This window comes from Cnephaeus nilssonii, assembly GCF_951640355.1.
Source record: "Cnephaeus nilssonii genome assembly, chromosome: 11".
In the NCBI taxonomy this organism is placed as follows: Eukaryota; Metazoa; Chordata; class Mammalia; order Chiroptera; family Vespertilionidae; genus Cnephaeus; species Cnephaeus nilssonii.
The window spans coordinates 75,635,562-75,660,091 of NC_137082.1; positions in this window are offsets into that span (position 1 = coordinate 75,635,562).

Below are 24,530 nucleotides of genomic sequence, written 5' to 3' on the forward strand. Positions count from 1 at the left end.
GTGGGCCTGGTCGCCCCTATTAACTTTTTTTTTAAATCTTATCCCCTTCACACACAATTGTATTTGACTTCATTATTGGCTTTTCCCTCTCACACAATTTTTCTCTCTCCTTTATGTAACACTTTTTCCTACTGACTCATCATTTATAAACTTTTCTTTCCTCCTTATTTCCTACTTCTGTTCCATCATCCATCTTCCGATTTTTCTCCTACCCTCCCTCCCTCCCCACATTCCTTCTTTCCTTTATCTTTACACTCCCCTCCCTCCCCTTTTTTTTCCTTCCCACCTTAATTTTTTTCTTTACTTCCTCCTTGGATATGCTTTGTTCCCTCCCCCATTTCTTCCTTCTTCCCATTCTCTTTTTAAGCTCTACCGGCTCCCCTTTAAAACTTTTCTTCCCTCCCTCTTTCTCTTTCATCCTACCTTTCCCATAAATTCTTCTCTACTTACTTCCACTGTTTTAATATCTATCTATCTACTTTCCTAATTATTCACTATCATTTATAGTTTTTCTTTTCAGACTCCTACTTTTAAAATCTGTCCCCAGTACACAACTACACTTGATTTTCATTATAGCTCCTACAGTTCACTCATACATCCTCTTTCCTTCTTTTACTCTGCTCTCTACTGACTCCTTTATAAAGTTCTTCTCTCCTTCCTTCTCTTCTTAAAGCTTCCAATTTGGGGGGGTGGCGATGTTAACCCCCCAGTCCAGGGCTCAGCCCCGGCCAGGTGTTTGCTGCCCCCCCTTCCTTGGCCTCCCCGCTGCTGTCCTTCTCCCATTCCCTACCCGGGACACCCGGCCCAGTGAGGGTGGCCAAGGCCCGCGCGGCCTGGGTGCTGCTGCCACAAAGCAGGAGCACCTCTGCCCAGAAGGACTCGGACCATCCACCCCTCAGTCCCAGGACCTGCCAACAGCCTGCGCCAGGGGCCACTGCCCTCCTTCTTGCATCTGTGCGGGGATCCCCACTCCGTGCCACCTGTGTCCCGCTCCTCACCAGGTGCACCTGCTCCGGCCCCCCACCCATGAGGTCACACCTCCCCCCCCCCCCCCCCCCGCATGCAGCCCCATGTTTCCTTCCCTTTCTGTATTTCTATTTCTCCTCTTGGCCTGTCTACATGCAGGCCTGTCTTCCTCTCCCTCTCCTTTCTTATCCCCTCCTATCATATCCTATCCTACCCCAGGCCTTGCAGCTGCCTGAGCAGAGTGTGGGGACGTAGCCTGCAGATCTGGTTGTGATGTTATGGTGTAATGGACAATTTGCATATTCCTCTATTATTATATAGGATTTCACTTTTAATTTTGTAGGCATTTAAGGCCAAATATTTATCACTGAAAAAAATTATTGCAACAGGAAATATAATTTCCATTTGTCATAACTTTCTAAGTAGGCATTTAAAATACAGTTTTATTATAATTTAGGACTATTTTTTCATTTTCCATTGTAAATTGTTCCTGCTGTTTGCTTTTAATTTGTAAAATTTCTCCTCTTTGCAACTTATTCAGATTTTATTAATGTTAATATAGGAAGCATTTTTGTAGTGCCTCGTGTACATTTGAAAATATATTGTATTCTTTATTGGGAAGTATGTAGAGTTAGATACGTGTCAGTGTGGGATTCCCCAAGATGAAATTTAGCCCTAAGAGTTTTGTAAGCTTAATACATAGAAGGTAAATGCTGTCTGGCATCACTAATGAGACAAGGGCACATGCTACATGCCATTGGAGAAGAGAATGTTTCTATTTGGATCTAACTGACCTTGCCATGGTCATTTGATGTGTAGAGTAGAGGTTCTGTCTGAGGGTGGTCAAGCCTGGGAAGGCCAAGTCTGGGGAAGCAGAACTTAGCCTGGGAGTTACACTAGAGCACAGTTGCACAGGAAGGTGAATCTCAGGGATGGAATAAGAGGGTTCAGGGAGGGCAGCTGGCCAAAGCCTCTGGGAGTGGTGCATCTGTTGGCAAGAACTCTGAGTAAATCCTTGCTAAAGGCTGTGGTGTGCTCTCAGCCATGGATCTTAAAGGAAAGGTCTCTTCTAGGCTTTGCAGAAAGGAAAGGGGAAATGGCTTTTGCAAGACGGTGGGCCTGACCAGGCTCAGCTGCAACAAAGATGGTGCTGGGCAGCAGAGAGGCCTCAGAGCAGGTGAACGAGGGCTGCTCTTTGGTGTTGATGAGGCAGCTCTGGGGGTTGAGGATGTTTGAGGGGCTATAAGGGACAGCAAATAAGCCATTCAAGGGTGTTGTTGCCTGCCTGGGCGGGTGGTGCTTCAATGATCATAACTAGAGCTGTAGATTGAATTTTATTTTACGTCAGACTAGTGTGGTTAGAAGACATTTAAATTAGAAATATTTAAATAAACATCATTAGCTATATTATTAGGAACCCTTCACTCTTTTCTCTTCTTAAACCTTGCAGAAATGTGCCCGACTTTTCTCTGACTATTGCATGGCTTCCAATTTTCTTGTTTGTCAGAGATTCTGCTTTGTGTTTTGTGATGCTATAATATAATGAGATGAAGACGTGTATTTGTTGTATCCTAATTGTGGATTACACCAGTAATCAATTTAAAATGCCCCTCTTGGCCTATTTAATGCTTTGTTTGCGATTTCTATCCCTGTTTTCTTTTTGTGTACATATATCTTAGTGTTTAATCTTTATTTCTGACCTTGTTCAAGTTGTATCTTGTGCATTTTGTATTTTGACCAAACATAAAAAGCTTTTGGTCTATTAATGAGGAAGTTAATTAGATTGATAGTTGTGTTTTTTTTTAAAACTGACACATGTGGTGGACACTGCTATCCCATGCCCAGTATATGTTCCCTCAAGCTTTGTCCTGGGGGAGCCCAAATATTTCCAGGAATGCACCCATAGAGCTCCAGGAGAAGCAGACTCCACCCTCAGCTCTCACATGGGCCTGATTGGCCTAATGTAATCCATCCTGTGACCTTGACTGGCTCAGGAATGGGCACTCAATTCTGACTAAGACATTGAGAAAAGAAATGGTTTTGGGAGGCCTTTCTTGAGAAAATTTCTTTGCTCCTAAGAGAGCTATGGGAAAGGACAGTCAACTGCTGCTGGGTCTCATCACATCTGGAGGCTGCACCTGAACCTTCAATAGCGCCTAAAGCACCACCCTGCTGCCCACTTTAGGATGAGGCCCTCATATGGATGGCAGAGCAAAGAGATGGAAAGAACCTGGGTTTTTGGAGGTACCCATGAGCTTCTGAATTAATGGCCCTGTGGCTGTCCTATAACTTGCATTCCTGTTACCTAAAATTAGGCAGTTCTTTATTGTTCTTTGGGCCTATTCAAGTCAAGGTTTCTGTTGTTTGTAGCCAGGAGCACCTAACTGACACAATGTGGTTTTCATTTTTTATCTTTATTTCATCCTTTTGTTATTTTTCTTTTTTTTTGGTTTTCTGTTGTTCATATATAGATTATATTTTATTTGCTCTTGTTTTTTCTTGTGAATTGGTAAGTATGTGTCTGGTTTTTAATTCTAGTAAAAACTGAATTACCCCTATATTTTTAGAAATATCAAAATCAATATAATGACAACTACGTGATTATTACAGCTAATGTTTATTGAGCTCTTAATATATGCCATGCACTGTGCTGAACAATGTATATATTTATTCACTATGTCCTCACTGCAAGGAAACACAGAAAGGTTAAGTAACTTTCCTAAATGAAGTAGAAACTGTCAATTGCCTTCTCTGCAGATGAGGAAATTATTGCTGTTTACTTTATGTCATGCTTTTAGCTTTCCATTTACTTCCTGTTTTTTTTAATTGTGGTTACCAAGGAATTTCAGAACTAGAATATTAATAATTCATTATTTTTTATTATACATATTCTTTCAATTTTAAACTGTTTCATTTTGTTTTGAATCTGCATTTCCTACAACCATATAGACTCAATTCTACATTTAAAGGATTTTGGTACTACCATCCTGCTGAACCCCAATCTTTTCTTCTAAATTATTAACAGACTTTATTGCTGTGCCGACTGGTAGGTTTTGAGCAATTTTATTTATAAGATGTATTGTTTTCATAGAATGATCACTTGGTTGGTTGTAGACTTTCTCCAGAAATTCTATGTGTTTCTTTTATGTTCTCATATTTAGTGCTATGTGGAAGTTTGAGCTTGTTCTTCTCTCCCTGCTTTATAGTCTATCCAGTTAATCTCTATCCAAATGTTAATAGTTTGTGTGTGATTTTGCACAATTAGGTTTCATTGCTCAAGAAATTTCTGAAATATTCTCCTTCCAAATATTAAGATCTTACATTAAAAATAATAATTAAAATCTCTTCAACCGGTGGTTAGAGTGTCTGCCTGCCTACCGAAGGGTCTTGATTCCTGGTCAAGGGTATGTATTCAGGTTCAGATTCATTCCCCGCTCTAGTCAGGGCACATGCAAGAGGCAACCAATCCATGTGTCTCTATCACATCGATGTTTCTCTCTCTTTCTCTCTCTCCCGCCACTCCCTCCCCCTCCCTCTCTCTAAAAATCAATGGAGAAAATATCCTTGGGTGATGATTAAAATAATAATAATAATAATAATAATAATAATAATAATAATAAATCTATTTAACCACCTTTCCTCAACTCAAGCCCTTCCTCTGAGGTAATGACAGTAAGTCCTCACTTAATGTCATTGGTTCTGCGACTCAAGTGAGAAGGCATATAATGAAGCCAATGTACCATAAACTAATTGATATAAACAAGAGTTACCTTCTTACACATCTCATCAGTGTTATAACAAAATGTTGAATGAAACAAAATGCTCACAGTATAGTGGGTCTTCAACTAATGTTAGGAAATTTACATAACACATAGCATTACTCCAGAGATATGGTACTCTGACAATGCATGTCGAAGGCTACAGTGAGTGGTTTGTGGTGGGATGGGGTGGGGGCACAGAGCAACCTGGTTACCTAAGAATGAATACCCCTCTCTGCAGCAGTGGGCCCATTGCACAGTGTCTGGTGAGGTAGATCATAGACCTCTGATTCAAGATTTCTTTCACAGGTAAAAGCAAGGCCATCTCCTTAAGCCTGGGGCCTTGTTTTCTATGTCAAGCTCACCTGCCCAATTAATCTGCATCTCAGCCCCAGAGCTCTATGTAGTCAGTGGAGATTCCCCCAGGTTCTGATCAAGGTGTATTTATTAGCAAGGTTAAGTTTTCTCATTTTCTCATGTGACTTCAATAGGGTTTGGAAACAGCAAAGTCCCAAACTTATCTAGCAAGAGACCACCTTGGGAAGAAAGCAGGCCACGCTGCTATTAATGGGCAGGTTGTCTGGAATTGCGGGGGAGAATATCATAATAGAAACTCTTCCCCAGTGCACCTCTAATCTTTTGATTAGAAAAGAGGGAGACCTCTTTTCATGAGAAATCAACTTGTCCAGTGAAGGTGGTGCTCAGATTACTGATGTGGAGAGATCCAGAGAATGAGCTTGTATTCTCCCTGGTTTGAGTTCTAGAGAAATAGTTCCTAGACTTTTTCCAACCAAGCAAACCTACTGTACCCAGCTCCTTAAGAATACTATAAGATTTGTTTTCCAAGTGAACCAATTCAATAAAAGTATGTTTTCCCATTTTAAATGCTCCATAACTTCTAAAGAGCATACGGTGCTCCAGATCACCACACCCAGCTGTTGGCATTCCTGGCAGTGGCAAAGGAGGCTCTGTCTGATGTGCCCAAGAAGCTTGCAGTAGACAACCTGGGCAAGGCCTTCAGAAGTTTTGAAGACAGAGCAATGACCACCGTTATATGGCATATGTTTTGGTGTCATTCATGTCCATAAAGAAAGGAACAGCTCAACAGACTGGTAAGTACTGATTTGTGCATCTGTTGGTAGTGAATGTCTCTGGAACCACTCAGTCTAGTCATCCTCTCCACACCTATGTCCCTCTTTATCTTGCCATCTGCTTTATTTTCTTATGACACTTTTCATGGTCTGAACTATTTGGTGCATTCACTTCTTGCTTGTCCATCGGTCCCTCTGGAATGTGTGCTCCTTGAAAGCAGGGGTCTTGACTTTCTCATGCACTGCATAGTCCCAGTTTAGAGATCTGGTTGCCATAGAGCAGGCATTCAACAAGCATGAGTTGTTCTTGTTGAATGAAATCATAGGTTAAATTCCTAATGGTGGAAGATTGGACACTGGAGTCCCAGGTGGGGAAAGAAAACTTGAGGCAAGATGACCCCAACTACAGGAGAGTCTTGCTTATGTTAGGAAAGCTTCCATTTTCTGTGTGCAGTGAAGTCCTGTGACTTGTGGCCAAGGGAAGGTCTTTTCTTTTTTATTCATAGTGGATGTTATTTGCATGTTGGATCATTGAGCCAGAAGATAAATGTGAGTATAGTCAAATTCTAAATTTGGAGTTCAAAATACAAGTTGCACAAATGTAAGATATGGGAGATATTTGCTTAACAATAACTTATAGGAGAAATGTGTTTTGGGTAACTCATCTTTTGTGAATGAAAAGCATGAATAGCTTTTAAAATTTCACACAATTAATGGAATATCATGTCTAATAATACAAATAACACCAGCATTAGTTGTAGCCACCATTTATTTTTGTACTAGCCAAGAAGCAGGAACTGTGCTTAATTTAAGCCCTGACAACCTTATTGCTATGCCCACTTTATGGATGGAGAAACTTAGGTTCTGAATGTTTAACTTCTACCAGGACACAGAGCTAGGACAAAGTGTAACCAATGTGTCTGACTGTAAAAGCTGTTGTTCTTAACCACTGATGGCTTTGCTGCTCTGTGTGGGTCTGAACACATCTGGGGCATTGGACTTAGCTCCAGCAGATGCATTTTAAGATAGACAATAACCATACAGTGGCTTCACAAGGAGGTCACCAGCATGGTAACGGGTATGAAACCACAGTATTCAAGGAGAACATTCAATGAGAAGGAGGGTGTGCAGTGCAGAGGAGAGATGATAGGAGGTGGGGTCAGGAATGAATGAGGGTCCAAAGGAAGAGAGCAGACCTGTCCTGCTTGGCTCTAAATGGCAGACCTGGAACAGCAGATGGAAGTTACAGTGAATCAGATTTCAGTTTGACATGAGAACTTTCTAAAGATTAAAGATGTGGGATGCAGCTATTGAACTCACCCCCATCTACCCTCCAAGTCTGTCTAGCCATCTGTCAAAGATGTTTGATTTCAGGAAGGAATCCCTTCCACTTCTAGAAGTTTGGAATTTTCTAAATGGGTTTAAATTTTATTTAAAATCATGGTAAAGACCATTTGAGCTGATTACAAGGAAGAGAGGAGCAAAGCCAGCTCCAGGTGCATTGCTATAAGACAGTATAGGCTGATGTTTTTTCTGGAAGAAGTACGCTTACTTCTGGTCTCTCACCAGCCTCTTGGTGCAGAGAGCATCTACAAAGCGCTAGATGAAACGGGCTTGTGTGTGATTCCACAAGATGTTCAAAGGGGAAATAGAATCTTAGGGTGAGATTTGAAGAGCCCAGTCACTAAAATTGTCCTTCTATGGGTCTAACATTTTACAATGTGAGTACTGCTTTTCTGAGTTAAACACTTCCTTAGGCATTTCTCCTGGGAGATGGAATGCCTTGGCTCCTGATGTCACCATCAGGAATGGAATCCCAGAGGTGGGTTGCTTACTTGGTTCATACCAGGCATGATCCTAAAACCATGGCATGTTTATCTAATTTAATATTCACAACAGCACTGTAATTATATGCTATTACTACCTGCATTATTCATGTGGAGAAACTGAGCCTTAGAAAGGTTAGTTTGTCAAAGTTTTCACGTGATTGCTATAGACAGAATGTTTGTGTCCCCACCCCCCAATTCATATGTTAAAACCTATCCCCCAAAATGATGGAATTTGGATATGGGGTCCTTTGGAAGGTGATTATATCTGATTGGGGTGGAGCTCTATGAGTGGGATTAGTGCCCTTATAAGAGAGACCTCAGAGAGCCGCTCCACCCCTTCCACCATGTGGGAACACCGTGAATCAGGAAGCAGGCCCTCACCAGACATCAAATCTGCCCATTCCTTGAACTAGGAGTTCTGAAAAGAGTTAGAAATACTTTCTGTTGTTTATGAGCTACCCAGCCTGTGGTATTTTTGTTATAGCCACTCAGACTCAGACAATGGTAGAGAATGGATTTTACTTTAGAACCTATACTCTTAACCAGGATAAAATGCTGTTGCTAACACTCTTAGTAATTATATGTCTCTGAGAAAGAGGAACGAGCTCATCATAAGAACACCATGTTTATATGTGTGTGTGTGAGAGGGTGTTGGGGAAGGTTTATTGTGATTTAATTAGAATCCTAATCATAGGTAAATTACTAATCTAGAATTTATCTAAGATTATTAATGAAATTCTGACTTCTGACTTGGTTAGGTTATTGTTAGCATTTTATTTTTCTCAAAGTCAATGGAAATTATATATCAGGAAGTCATCACTTACTGACTAACCCAGCTAAATTCCCTCTCCCTCTCTCCCTCCTTACTTTCCTCCCTCCATACTTTCTTCTTCATTCTCAAGTACTCAGTTATTTCTTGAGTATTTTCTCTGTACTTGGCACTGTACTATACAATGAGGGCACATAGATGAGTGAGTCTTAGTGTACATCTTTAGGGATCTTACAGCCTGGAAGGAAAATTAAAAAATAATTACTCTTCAACATGGCAATGGTTATAAAGGAACAGATTTTCCAAATCTTGTTTTAAGGAACACTCTTTGGCAGAATGTTAAGTAAAGGTATCATGAAAAAGAAGTATTTTAAATTAAAACAAGTTTAGGAAATGCTGGGTTAAATAAAATTAAGCAATTTCATTCTTACTGGGGAATTTTCAGACTCTTTAAATTGCTAATGTGTACTGTGAATCTCCAAGAAGGGAAGAGAACATATTTTTCAAACCCATTTGACCTCAGAACCCATCTTTATTCATGGCACACAATAAAGTATTTATTCATTCTTTATTCTCTTTACTCATCTATTTATCAATCATCCATCTATTATCCATCCATCCATCAACTCATTCCCTCCATCCACCCACTCATCCATCCATCCATCCATCCATTATTTTATCTAATCTTCCTTCCTTCCATCCAGTATTTCTTGAGTACCTGTTATGTGCCAGACACTGTGCTACATCCTAGGAATCCATCCGTAAACAAATTTGTGGAGTTAGTGTTTTAATTGGGGAAATAAACATCAATCAAACAAATAATTGTATAAGATTATCAATCCACATAGGAAGCAATCAGGGTTTTAAGATGAGAAAGAAAAAAACCGAATGATCTACTTAAATGTGTGTGGTTGAGAGTCCTCTGTGAGCAAAAGACATTTAAAGCAAGTGTCTTCTGGAGGAAGAGAATGAGCCAGCTTTGCAAAGAGCAAAAGGAAGAGCCATCCAGGAAGAGGAAACAGCAAGTGCCAAAACCCTGGAATACAGAAAGGCTTGGCAAGCTTCAGGAATTGAGCTTCCTCCAGGAGTGCAGGCCTGCTTAAAGGCAGAAGGCTGAGCCTGACACATTTTTAAGAATGAGAATCTCATCATCAGTTGGAAGAGACCCTGACACCATCTATTCCAAGTTCCTATCCAAGAGAGTTCCATCTTCTAAGATAGAGGACTGCCTGTTCTTCTTGGGCCTGTTTATAGGCTTTCCCCTTTTAGATGGGAGGTTAACTTTAGTCCCAGAACGCACCAGTGGAGAGCATTGCTTGTGACATTTCTCTTCATATGAAATGAGGACCAGCGAGGATTGCACAGATTGCTGTGTTTTTAAGGAGAAAACTTCTCTCAGAGGTGCAGATACCAATACAAGTAATCATAGCTGATAACCTTCACCCCATCCTAGAAATAGGAAACAAGACTGAAGGGGGGAACTGACAAAGAAACTAGTTGGTATACTTGACTCAGTGGCCATGGAAGGGAATGCGAATAACTGATTCGTAAAGCCTGAGTGCTCTGCTCCCACAGCTTTTATCTTTCAATTCTCCCTGCAAGATTAAGCATCCCCAAACACCACTTTTATGGTCTCTGCCTTGGTTCAAGGAGTTACAATGGATCTTCTTTACTGTCAAGTCAACTGAAAACCTCTCTGCTAGACTTTCAGGACTATCTGTATCATCATTTTCTCCTGGCTGACCCTCTGCCTTCTTCTTGCCCCTTCCCTACACACACACACACACACACACACACACACACACACACACAGAGAGAGAGAATTTGTTGCACTGTGCAATTAAGGCCACAAAAAAATGAAATAATTCAGGTTTTGTGTTCCCAATCCTGGTTTTGATCCTCTGCTTCTAGCTGGCTGCTTGACTGTGTATCTCAAAGAACTTTAGCTTCCTTGTCTGCATTAACAAGTAGGGATAATAATAGTACTTGTTACATAGGAATGTTGTTTTCTGAACTCAGTTGTCATAGTGTCTTCCCTACTATGGGCTCCCTCCTCAGACACTCAGTTCTTGCATATCGTTTGCTCTGTGCTGGTGCCCCTGCTCTTGGGTTCTTCCATCCTTGTTTGGACTTCATGATTAACAAAGTGGACTGGCACATGGGTCCACGGAAGCCAAGGTCAGGGGTTTATTTTCCTAATGGACCATTTTATCCACCATCTGTTGAATGGCCATAGGTTCTAGACCTCTTAGTATGGAGTCTTTTCAGTGGAGAAACCCATTCTTGCTCCAGGTAAAAGGATTCCAGCACGTGCCATAGATGTGAGTTAGGAGCATTGTTTTAAATCAAGGCACCACATCTGTTTATATATCTCCAGAATAGCCTGAATCTGGGTCCCCAAGATTAGAACCCAGTGCTCATGAAACAAACTTGCTACATAATTATGGAGGCCCCAATACCTCTTCTTTGTTATGTAGTCACAGGTTGAACAGTTACACTTGCAACTTTAGTCACAAATACTCTTTAACTCCAGATCCAAAGGCTCCTTAAGCCCAGTCACTCTCTGACACTCTAACTCAGTGGTTCTCACCAAGGCCAAGGCTCTGGCCTTAGTTCCAGATCACTTGGCTTAGCTGGGGTCTTGCCATTGGCACTTTTATGTGTCCTCCCATCTTCCCCCAGCACAGGTAACTCAAACATGCAGCCCAGAGTGTGAAACCACCTCCTAACCATATCAAGAAACTGAACCATAGACTCCCTTAACCTCTTTCACAAACGAACTCTTTTCCAAATCAGTCACAGCTGACCCTTACCTCAACTGTACTGGCTTCCAGGTGTCAATCACTGGGGTGATGTTATGCTGGATCCAACATGCTATCTACCCCACACCATCCTTATAGAGAATATTTACAATTTCCTCTCTATTTGGCCACAACTTTGAATTTTAACCGTGGAAATAGGTAATTTCCCAATTGAGGGTATAGACCATCTTCAACTTCAGAAAGAATGGCCTCCTGTTTCGGTTACAGTTTCTTTTTAATTCTATCTTCCTCCTAAGCTGGTCACAGACTGATCCCTAGCTCAGATCCAAAGTTATCCTGGAATGGTGATCATACAGTCTCCTCCTTGTTCTGACCACTCCTGGATTCTTCCTTTGGTCATAGATTGTTCCATGCCTGATAAATTATAACTCCAGCCACAGATGGAACCCAGGACTCCTGCCCCAGTGCAACCTTAAACCTTGACCATAAACTAACAACCCAACCCCACTCTGCCCTCGGTAACTGCAAATTAATAACCATCATAGTTTTTAATGAAAAAAATTAAATATATACAGATGCCAAGAAACTAGTATATTAAATCATATGTACATATCTCAAGAATTATCAGTACTTGGTCATTTTTGTTTCATTCACATCTTTACCTACTCTGTTTTTTATTCTCCCCTGGATTATTGTGAAGGAAATATAGACATCATGATATTCTATCATCCTATTTTGGTTTGTATCTATAAAATGCAAGGCCTCTTTTTAAAAAGATAAACAAGTTATAACCATGATACAATGATCATACTTAAAATTTAACCCAAAACAAAAACTCCTTTTATACAAATATCTAGTAATATCTATATTTCTCTAATTGTTTATTTACATTCACTATATTAAATTGCTATGTATATACATATGTGTATATATTTCCAGTTTGTTTGATGCCAATAAGGTCTGTACTTTGTTATTATTTCATATGTCTCTTTGTCTCTTCTATTCTGTGGGTTTTCTCTCTTTCACTTTTATTGCATTTGATGTTGTTATTGCCATTGAAGGAACTTCCAGTTGCTAAGCCCTAAGTGTGGGGCCAGGATGACCATTAATTCCAGCCACCGATGCACTGGCATAAACTCTCCACAGAAGAGAGGATCTGGTTGTGAGGGGTGCAAGCCAGGGAACAGGTAGGGGTGTACCTCAGTATAGCATCTAACTGTGTGACCAGATAAAGCTTTTGCCCTCCAGTTAGTGAGGAACATATTACTCACATATCAAATAATGTTCATGTCTTGTGCTTCTCATGCTCATTCTGTCTTGTCATTGCTGTTTCCTGACATGGGGTCATGGCAGCAAAGATGCAATCAAACAGCCTACAAATACATATTAAAAATCTAAAATTGCATGCACAGAAATGGCTCACTGTCCTTGCCCACCCATCCTTGGTCTGGTTATGGCAATAAGATTTACATGAGACAGGATTTACAATGCAGAACCATGGTCATTAAGATGGGCCATTAAGGTGGCCAGTGTCATCACTTCTGAGAGTTTAGCGAAGGGAAGCCATTTGAACTGAGGAATCATCTGGGGAAGGGAAGGAGAAATAGCCATACAGCTTCCCATTCCAAAGAAGAGGAGCCCTAATCTCAAAGGGCCAGGCTTTGGGGGTGAAGACTTGACTGTAAGAGCAGAGAGTTGACATTTGAGTGTTGGGATTTCTGAAGCATTTGGTATGATTACTGTTGAGTGAAGTATCAGAAAACAATATCTTCAGCAACTCTGTATTGCCTTCAGAAGAATGATGCTCAAACTTCTTGGCTGGTATTCAAGTCTCTGCCCATCATTTCTCAGCCTATTTTGACAGCCATACTGGAATTTTCTCCTACTGGAATCTTCTCCAGTTAGACTGAGCTCCTCGCTGCTTCCCAAATAGGCCATGTGTTTTCCTACTTCCTTGCATCAGCTCATGTTGTTCCCTCCTCCTGGAATGCCCTTCCAACAGCCCCCCTGTGCACATACTGTCCAGAATCCAAGTTGACAACACTCACACCAAATAGGAACTGTTAAGCAGCAAAAGATGGAGTCAGCTTGAATCTAAAACAAAGACTTGTTCAAAGTGACTCAGAGCTTGGGACTGAAAGGTTTCTTGCCTAACTGGCCTGTAGAGGAGCCTGAGCCAGGAGAGATGTTGTCCATCCTGGTACTTTCACTATGGCTCAACTCATCCAAAAGGAAAGCTCAATGAAAACAGGTTGAACAGAATTGTACATGCTCATTTCTTAATATAGCTTTCAGATGTAATTGTAGGAAACATTTGTTTTGGTTTGAGTTTCTCTAGGATTCAGATACCATTTTCTTTCCCAAACTAGGTCATTTGAATTATCTGCTGATAGTTCAAATCTGTAGATAATTTGCTTTTACTCACATTTCTAAGAACTAATTACCTGTACATATAAAATGATGAAATCTCATTATATTTTCTTTTAAAACTCTGACATGCATTTAATTGCATTAGTCAATTATTACTGTACATGCTGAGGATTTGCTATTGACCAGCTCGTGCTGGAATATTTACTGCACAGATGTATTCCTTTAATTAAACAAATGTGATTACACACATATCAATTTTTATTTGGTTTCAAAGCCCAGAATCTAAAAGTGAATGCAGTTGGCAGAGCTGTGTGGTGCTAGTTCCCAGGGATGCAGTGATAGGCTCTTACTCAGGGAACATGGAGTGCCTGCAACTCTGTGAGGGGAACTTCAGTCACAAGTGGGTTTTTGGTGGTGCATAAGTGCCACTGAGTGAACCCAAGAAGGGAATAAACAAACCAGCCCTGAATCTTCCTAGAATATCTTCAGTTTTGTTCTTTTACGTAGAGAGAGAAGAAGAACTGTGCTTGGAGAACATACAAGAAAACTAATCTAAAAGTCCATCCATCTAATGGTGGGGATTGCTTGGGATGGGTCCTTGCTTCTATGGGTCCTTGCTTCTATAGCTGGTATTTGTATTTAAAATCAGGGGTGAAATGGCACAACATTAGAACATTGGGTGTAGTCTCTTGAGTCTCCTTCTGGTCATAAGCTACAGAATACCCCCCAAACCATGAGTTTAGTATCAAGAAAGATGACCATCTCCCAGTTCTTAGGCCTAACCAAGCAGTTTTGAGTAATAACATGAATACTCAGAAAATTGAAATGTGTTTTTTGAACTGGAGTAATGTAAATCCTCTACAATTCCTGGAACAATGGCTGCACATATCAGGTACTTAGTAAATAATCTTAGGTACTAATAAAAGCAGTAAGTTGATCCATTAATCAACAAACACTTACAAAGCACTTATGAACTGATGGCTGTTGGTCACAGACAGAAACGCAGGAGATCTGTGCACAGTAGTGCAGACTGGCTTTCTACCTTTGTCTCATTCATGAGGGGTCACTGTGTTGGTTTTCTAGGGTATCTCTGTCTGGGCTTCATGGGCAGACACTTGAAGAACCAACCCAGTTGGTCAGGTCAACCAGAAGTACTGTATACAGGTCTCCTGGATACAGACTGCATCTCTGAGGATGAGGTTGAGGAGCAAATGAGGTGGGACATGCCTGAGTTCCCAAACCCACCCTGAGCATGGAAAACTCAGTGAAATGCTGGAAAGTGTGCCATCAACTCTAGGTGCAGAGAAGGATTTCCTAATAGAGAGGCAGCAAGTTGTTGCAAAAAAATAAATATTTTGGGGTGATACAGAGCTGAACACCCAGTTTAGGCAGAACATTGGGCTATATGGCTTTGACCCCTTGTGATAATTTCCTCAACTAATGGTGATGATGAAACTAATCTCAGTGTTGTTACAGTGATTATAAATCATGTAATGTGTGATGCCCAGGACTTAGTAGTTTTTCAAGTAATTGTTGGAGATTTTGGGGGTGAAAGAGTTGGTGTAGGTCAACTGGGAAAGTTTAATTGTTGGAAGTTAGTTTTTGGTCACTTTGCCTATCCCATTCTTCCTTTTAGCACATTGCATACCATTGACCTATCCCCACCTCAAGGGGAAAGCCTGTGATAAATACATTTGCAGAGTTTTAAGAGCAGGAAGGTTATCTGGTTCCATTCCACAGAAGTGAGTTGCATTAGATCTTTCAGTTTTTAAGGGTCAGAGTTAGGACTCAAACCCAGGTCTCCTTACTTTAAGGTAAATAAATGCTCCCTGCATTATGTTTCTCTGTGGAATGAATGTTATACCATCCACAGAAGTATGCATTTAAGAAAGGGAATATGGGGAGGGAAACAATTAATCTAATTGAATAGTGGCATCTTAGGCACTTCTGCCTCACCCAGGGAGACACTGTTAGGATATTTCTGTCTTCCGGGGAGCTCTCAGATTATTTACACAAGGGACCATCATTTTTCCTATGAATTAGACTTTAATTTTTCAATCCACATGGCTTGAAATATTGATCCTCTCATCTAGTTGGAGGTTGGGGTGACATTTTCTAGGCTCCAAAACCCAAACCCTTCATCCGGGGTACCATGCAATATTATCATTTCCTTGGATGCCATTGAGACGCATGGGGAGCATTGGCCTAACTAGACCATCTGGTTTAGAGACACAGCTTCAGTCTTGGCTTTGCTTTTGAACATCTCAGTAATCCTAGCATATCAAATCATTTGAGCCCCAGTTTCCTCATCAGCAAAATGGATGTAACTTCATCTTGCAGTTTTGCTATAAGGATTCAGTGAGACTGTCCAGTACAGTGTCTGAAATATCACAAATGGTCCATGACAGATTGTGCCTTTTTCTTAGTTTCTAATTTGATTTGTTAAAGCAGGGAGTATAACTTCTGGCTTTCCACCACTCACAGCTTGATAGATAGAGTCAGGAGATAACTTAGCTATTCAAGCTCTGAGCTTTGGCTGTGATCCACCCCTGCCTCATCTCAAGTCCCATTTAGTCTCCCAGCAGAGGTTCTGGTCATGGCTTTGAGTGGAGACTGGGACGAGGCCCTGCTGGCCCCACCTGCAAAGGGGGACCCATCTCAGTCCCAGCCCTGCAGCCCCAACACACCCAGCTCCCTGGATGCTGATCTCATCATTTTGTCAGGGCTAATTATACTTCAAACCAGATTTGTAGGAAGCAACACGCGTGCACACACAGCCAAAGCCTGGAGTTGCTTACCCAAAAACAAGTTCCCTCCTCCTTCTGCTCCAGTTCTTCAGCTGTACCAGGAGCAGGGATGGGGGTGGAAGAGGAAATGGAGTCTGCATCAGTGTGTGCTGAGGCAAGACAATCTCTGAGTCACCCTCCACCTTGCCTGTCCTGGACTAGTTCGGGCTGCAGCCGCAGTCACCCCAGCGTGGTGCAGCCCAGCTGGGCACTCAGCCTCCCCTCCCTGGGAATGGGTCATTGCGGGTTGAACCCAGCACTGTAGGGGGTGAGGGCTGGGCTGTTCGCCCACTGTACCTCATTATGTATTCCTTCATTGTTTCCTATGCAAATTAAGTTAATGAGAATTAGGAACATAATGGAGCCCATTCACCGTTCTAGTCGCTGGAAAATGGGTTTGACTACCAATTTTCCATTACAGCTGTTTTGTAATTACCGTGGAATACTCTGAATTCTAATGGAGACAGGAGCTGCCTGACAGCCTCTGGAGTACTTTTTTTTTTTTTAAGGAAGGTTTTTTTGTTTGTTTGTTAGTGTTTTTTAAAAGAAAACCCAAACCCTATAACATAAAACCTTCTTATTGGAGTTCCTGGATTTGGCTTCTGCTATGAAAATCTCCTCTGCTACTATTGCAGGACCTGTTTCCACTGGTGAGTTCTTGACATCTGCAGGGTTAGATTAGTTACCTGGCAATACTGAAGTTATCCCTTGCCTTGAAAGCAAGCAAACCAGAGTTTGGGATCATATTCAATGGGGAGGTGCCCTCTGAGGTGGCCAGAGCAGCCCAGGGCTAACATGCACTGCTCCCTGCTTGGTTTGGTCTCCTCCCCACCCTTCCCCACCCAGGTCCCTGGACCACAGACACTCCCTTTCCCACCTGTTGCTAAGCTCTGGACACTTATGGTGAGAGGGTTATACCTTGATATAAAGAGAACCTCTTTTTACTCATTGAATACTCTAGGAGAAAGAACATGTTAAAGTTCCAAACAGTTCAAAATTTACCAATAGTTCAAAATTACTAGAGCACAATGAGCACCAAAGAAAGAGAACAGCCCTGGCAGGCTGCTGTATGAGGCTGAGCTAAAATGTCAAGATTTTATTTCTATGGCTTATTGAGCAGGGGTGAGGCATGATGAGGGTTTTAATGTAGGAGGGTATTTTTGTTACAGTATGGATAAGGGCTTTGGATGTAGGTATCTTGGGATAGGGTTGTTTTGATTACAGTTCACACAAAATGGCAGGTGTACACTGCTTCAGATTGATGAGGGAACCCAAAAGACTTAAACTAAAGAGGTGACAGGGTGAAGAGAAGTGGATGGATTCTGAAGATGTTCAGATGGTAAAGCCAACAAGTTTGATTATTAATTAAATATGTGTGTATTGCTTGATTATTAATTGAATATGTGTGTCTTATGGGGCAATAGATGACCTCAAAGGTTCCTCCTTGGACTATTGTGTGATCCAATTCACCAAGATATAATAATATTGAGAGTTAAAATTTATGGAGAGTGCAATATGTGTCAGGCACTATTTTGTTTTACGTGTAGAGGTCGTTTTATCATCATAATAACCTAATGAGGTAAGAACTATTATTAACCTCAAATCATAAGTGAAAAACTTCAAACAAGAAAGTCAAAAAAATACTTGTCCAAGGTATCATAGTCAGGAAATGGTAGAGGCAGGACTCAAATCCAGGTGGCCTAGTTCCACAGATCAGGTGGCAATGCTTGAGAGAGGATTTGCTCTGATGTGTGTGTGTGTGTGTGTGTGTGTGTGTGTGTGTGTGTGTGTGTATGAGAGAGAGAGGGAAAGGGAGAGGGAGAGGGAGAGATTGTAGCATGAACTATAAGTTTGTGAGGTGTCAGTGTGCAAACTGAATGTGAAAATGTGGAATGGTACAAAATGTCCTAGGACTGGTGTGTGAAGAGCTCTCTGGACAGCACCAGCTTTTGTATGATGGGCTTAAGAAGAGGACCTCATGGAAGGCACTGCGAGAGAATAGCCCAAGAGTAGGGAGAAAGCTAGGAGAAGGTGATGGCCTAGACTCTGAGGGATGGTGTGGTTAAGCTTCAAATCTCGAATTTAGGAAAAAAAAGGATGCATTTTAGGTTCATTCTCCAAGAATTAGACCCTGAGGTGATTTAGGAAGCTGTAGTAGCTTTATACTTAGATAAAACTTCATCTTTGCCAAGTTTTCCTGACACTGCTTAGAAGTTACTTCTTCATTTCAGCATCTTTTGCCACCTAGAGGGGTTGAGAATATTCAGTCCCACCAAGTCCTGATTTCTTTTTATTTAACAGTTCTTTCCGTAGCTTATCTCTCTCCTCTCACATTTTACATAGGCAGCAGGAGGAAACCTGGCAGTGCCTTCAACACTGTTTGGAAATCACCGTAGGTACATAACCAGGTTCATCCCTTACAAGTTCCGCTTTCCCCTGTACAGCAGATGGCAACTGTGTTAAGCTTTCTGCCACTGCATAACAAGACCCCCTGCCTCTAGTTCCCAGCAACCCACTCTGCACCTCCTTCTGAGCCTGATTGGCAGTGTTCTTGTTGGCCATATTTCTATGAACAGTCTGTTCAAGGCAATTTAGGCACTCTCTGTCATGCCCTTCAAAACTCTTCCAGACTCTGCCTGTTCCCACATTTTCAGGTGGTTGTTTTAGAAGCACCCCACTTCTGGTACCAAATTCAATACTAGTCAGGATTCAGCAAGAGAAACAGAACCAGTAAGATCATATATACATACATATATATTATTGTTACCAGCTTACACAATTGTGGGAGTTGGGTAAGCAGTCTCTAAAGGGCTATCGTCTCCTCATTTGATGTAGGTCTGAAGGCAGGTAGTTAGGAAAGGGAGATCATGAATAGACTGCAACCCATAAGTATACAAGCTGAGACCCATTACCATGTCCTGAAATCTGTGTCCATGTTACTGCCTCTGACTTTGGTGATGAGGTCACTCTGTGGAAGCCAGGGTTTCCAATCAAAGAGCTAACCACATGCCTGGCCCAGGAGCCAGAGGAGTTGATGTAGGCTCCAAGGGAGGGTAGAGAAATTGCTCACTCCTGGCTACTTCATGCCATTTCGGTAAATCATCAGATCAGCAACAGTGTTAGTTATAAAATGGCTGCTGCTTACTTCTGCCTCCTTTTCCCCTAATTCCCAGGAATGTCCCTCATAACATAACCTGACTGGAAACGTAGAAGGAAAGGAAATTATGTGAAATGTAGTTCAGCCTACCTAGTCAGCACAGTACAAAGCCATCATACCTATGCTCCAGGTATTCCAACATCTCTGCATCACTGTACACTTGTCCTGGGAATACCTTCCCTTCTGCCTCCTATCTCTGCCCCAATCTGTGCCTTAGCTCTCACCATACCTCCACAGTGACTGGTCCTAATCTGCCCCCACAGCATCAAATACTTTCCTTACAGCACCAGTTACCATGTATGATTTTCATTTATTTATTTGTCTATCTCCCCCCACTGGACTCTAAGCTCCTTAAAGGAATATGCCATATTCTTCATTATCTCCTTCAATGCTATTGCCTAGCCCAGTGGTCGACAAACTCATTAGTCAACAGAGCCAAATATCAATAGTACAACGATTGAAATTTCTTTTGAGAGCCAAATTTTTTAAACTTAAACTTCTTCTAATGCCACTTCAAAATAGACTCTCCCAGTCCGTGGTATTTTGTGGAAGAGCCATACTCAAGGGGCCAAAGAGCCGCATGTGGCTTGCGAGCCACAGTTTGCCGACCATGGGCCTAGCCCACAGTAAGTGCTTATTAAGTTTGAATGAACAAAAGAAGTCATAATGCCTCTGATAGTTAGTGTCTTTGGATAAAATAATATTCCACTTCATGAGGCTCTTGTGGAGACGACATGTACTACTGATGTATGTGCCCAGTTCATGGCCTGTCACTGTGTAAGTGGCAGAGCTCTCTGCTTGGGTCTAGGCCTATGGTGTCTCACATGGTCACTGATGGGCCCTCAGCCTTCATCATTGCCCTGTCCAAGTTGTCATTCTGGCCCTGGCTGGATAGCTTAGTTGGTTAGAGTATTCTTCGAATACACCAAGGTTGTGGGTTCAATCCCTGATCAGGGCACATACTAGAAATGACCAATCCTATATAATAAAAGGCTAATATGCAAATTGACCAAATGGCAGAATGACCCGTCACTATGACACACACTGACCACCAGGGGGCAAATGCTCAATGCAGGAGCTGTCCCCTGGTGGTCAGTGCAGGAGCTGTCCCCTTAGTTCCCACAGGGGGAACACTGCTCAGCCAGAAGCCAGGCTCACAGCTGGAGAGCGCAACAATGGTGGCAGGAGCCTCTCCCACCTCCGCGGCAACACTAAGGATGTCCGACTGACGGCTTAGGCCCACTCCCCACACGGGGAGTGGGCCTAAGCCGTCAGTCGGACATCCCCCAAGGGCTCACAGACTGCAAGAGGCTGCAGGCCAGGCTGAGGGACCCCACAAGTGCATGAATCTCGTGCACCAGGCCTCTAGTGAATGCATAAGTAAGTGGAACAACAAATCGTTGCTTCTCTCTCTCTCTCTTTCTCTCTCTCTCTCTCTGTCTCTCTCTCTTCCTCCTCCTCCAGGAATAAACTTTGAAGATCAACTACTATTCTTCTTCTTCTTCTTCTTCTTCTTCTTCTTCTTCTTCTTCTTCTTCATCATCATCTTATTCCTCTCTCAAATTAAAAAAAGTTGTCATTCTGGACCCCCTGTCTCCCCAAGTCAGTGGTAAAATCTTGCATGTTTGCATGCTCAGGAAGGAGATGCACTGATACACTTCTCTCTTTGAAGGGAGAAATATACATACAAGGATTCTCCAGTTAGCTTGAGATAAAATGATCCCAATCTTGAGGGAACCATGGTCATGGAGATACATTGTCTATGGGCCTGAGGAGTTAGTGTGTCACTTAACCTGGATTTTACCCAGCGTAGTGAGTAGGTCAGGTTCAGATATAGGTAAGCAAGGTGTCATCTATCAATCTATTTGTTTATTCAACATGCATTTATTGAGGATGTACGGTTTCACTAGAGTTATGAGGATATGGAGGGATTAATACATGTGAAATGTTTAGAATAGTGCTCAGTACCAAATATTTGCAAACATTATATTAGTAAGTCATACAGATAGTTCTCAATTTATGCTTTATCTTTGTAGGCATACAGGCATTATCTATTCTTCTCTCTCTCTCTCTCTCTCTCTCTCTCTCTCTCTCTCTCTCTCTCTCTCTCTTTCTCTCTCAGTTTCCATGATGTGTCATATAGATTTAGACTGATGATCCATCTGATTCTTAAACTAATTGATATAATTTATTCAGTACTTATGTGCCAGGAACTGTGCTATCTTAATTTCATAAGAGTTATGATTAGATTTAGTTGCATATAACATAAAACTTATCTGGTTTCTTTCTATCATGGAAAAGATACCTAGAGGTAATAATCAGGGCTACTGAGGAGGTTCCACCATATCATTAGAAAACTAGGATTAAAATTTTTTTCTTTGTTTCACTAGTTGCAAGGGAAGCTGGGAAATGTAGTATTTTTAGCTGGGGGCATTATTGCCTTGAATAAAAATCAGACTCCATTACCAAGGAAGATAGGGAGAATGGATATTGAATGGCATCAGACTCTCAGATCCAAGTACTGGATTCTACCAGAAATAAAAAGACAACCTCTCATGTGCCTCCCAGGTCCTCATGAAGCAGGAGGAAAATGACAGGTATGTACAGGTGCTGTAAAGGTAAAATCCTTGTTCAAATGTGGCTTAGAGGAGTGGACCACTCTCAGACCAGTGATGGGGACTCGGACAAGATGGCATACCGCTCCAGGAATGAACTTTGAAGATTGACTCTGAGAAAATCCTAGTGTCTAAGGATGTTGTGTAGACCTGGGATTTCTGTTTACCTCTGTTCCAGCCACTGAGGGAGGAAACTTCTGCTCTGTGTCCAAAGGGAGACGAATGTCAGTTTGGAGAGGAAGGAAGCAGAGGGGTCGGTCGCCACCTCTCACCAGGACCTAATTCACACTCAGGGAACATTTGATCCTCTGGGCTCTGAGGGAAGTTTAATTGAAATGCAAAAACCAAAGGTCAAAACCATGTAAAATTTAAAGGCCATTTTTACTATTTGACAAGGAACAAATTGTAACTTTATATTGCTTTTAGATGCAATTTTGTTCAGTGAAATTAGATTATGCTCAACTAAAGCACCTTCTTTAGAGCTTTTAGATTAAATATTAGAACTTATCAGAAGGACCTTGATTTCCTCAGTAAATATGAAGGAAAATATTTGGTGAGAAATGCAGCTGCTTAATTTGCATTAATACAAACCAGAACTATTAAGCTTAGTTGATTAGCATATTCATATGTACTGTAGTCCCTGTGTGTTTAAAATAGATCCTGCTGAATTCTGATTACAAACTCAGTGTATATATGACTCTAAGAACCAGAGTCTTGGCCATAGAGCGTGCCATTGACTGACGGGGCGGGTGCCAGTGGGAGGTAATTTTTTAACAGAGTACTTGTCTCCACCTGGTACCCAGCAGAGCTCTGAGAAGGCTCTGAGAAGCAGATGAACTGAGAGATAATAACTCAGGATAGAGCCTAGGTTACTGAGGAGCCAGATATGTTTGAAACAATATGTATGATATGTGTTTCATTCATTTACTTGTTTATTCCTTCATTTGCTCAATACATATTTGTTATGTGCCCAGCACACTCTAAGCACTGGTGCTAAAGCTGGAGTGACTGCTGAGAACAAGGGCCACTGGTACAAGGGTTAATTTCCAGAAATGTTTACTATCTTGCTATTCTGGAGCTGATTGGGCTTCTGCCTGATTCTATGATTTGGTGCATCCTAGCTGGGCTTATACCTCTCTATAGAAGCTGTCTCTCAACATGGGGCCCAGGGGCAGACAGCAGGGTGCAGGCTAGGGCTCCGCTGCTCCTGCTCTCAAGGAGGCTATGATGATGCCCACTAAGTGCCCCAAGATCAAAAGACCCTGCCAGAAAAAGCTGGAGAAGGGCCATTTGAACCTGGGCCTTAAAAGATGGATGGGATTCTGGAGGTCACTCCTTGGGAATTAGGAAGATCCTGAGGCCAGACATGGAAGGAGTGCACAGAGTCTGGGGTGGCTGCCATAATGGTGTATTGAAGGAGGAATGGTGAAATGTAGGGCAGGCACCTGCTGGTGCAGGAGATTGGCCCGTTTACTTTCCTGCCAGCTTTCTAACGCTCGTGACTGAATCAGTTACTTAGAAATCAGTTTGTTCTCTTGCAAAAGTTTTGTGTAAATTGACTATTTTTTGCAGACAAATTAATAATCTCCCTTTGACTTACAAATTCTGAGATAATTTAATTTTATTTCTGATTAATCTTTTAAAATCTCTGTCCCATTAACTTCCCTCCACTCTACACCCAGGAGCTATTACATATACATATATTATATAACTAGAGGCCCAGTGCACGAATTTATGCACGGGTGGGGTCCCTCGGCGTGGCCTGCAGGGATTAGGCCAAAACCAGCAGTCCAACAATGCCTGCCACTCTTGCCTGCAGCTCCTGCTCATCCTGGCCATGCTGTGCCTGCCGCAGGCTCATGTCCAGTCAGTCCTGATCTGGAGAGGCTCGTGCTGCCACAGTGGCACTCGCCAGCTGTGAGCCCTTCATCTGGCACTCACCAAGGAGGGCGGGGGTGGAGCATAATCAGCCCTCTGGGTGGGTGTTGGGGCACCCTTGCTGGCGGGATCTGAATCTGTCCCACTGACGTTCACACCAGTTGTCTGGAGCTACCTGGCAGCCACTTTTATATTGTTTCTTCCTTGTGGAGCATCTAGGGAGGGGAAGTGGCTGTGGTGCCCGACACCGACTTCCAGGAGGCCGGCAGTGCTGTCTGGATCATGCCGGTGGCACCAATCTGTCAATGCCTGGCTCGTTCTCCAGAAATTGGACCTGCAGGACTATTGAGGGAGTGAGTGGCTGCAGCTGGGCTGGTGGGCCACTGGGATGGGTGGGCAGCTGAGTGGCACTCCCGCTGTGGGAGTGCACTGATCACAAGGGGGCAGCTCCTCATTGAGTGTCTGCCTCCTGGTGGTCAGTGCGCATCATAGCAACCGGTCAATCAGTCGTTTGGTCATTCGGCCACTTGGGCTTTTATATATGTACTA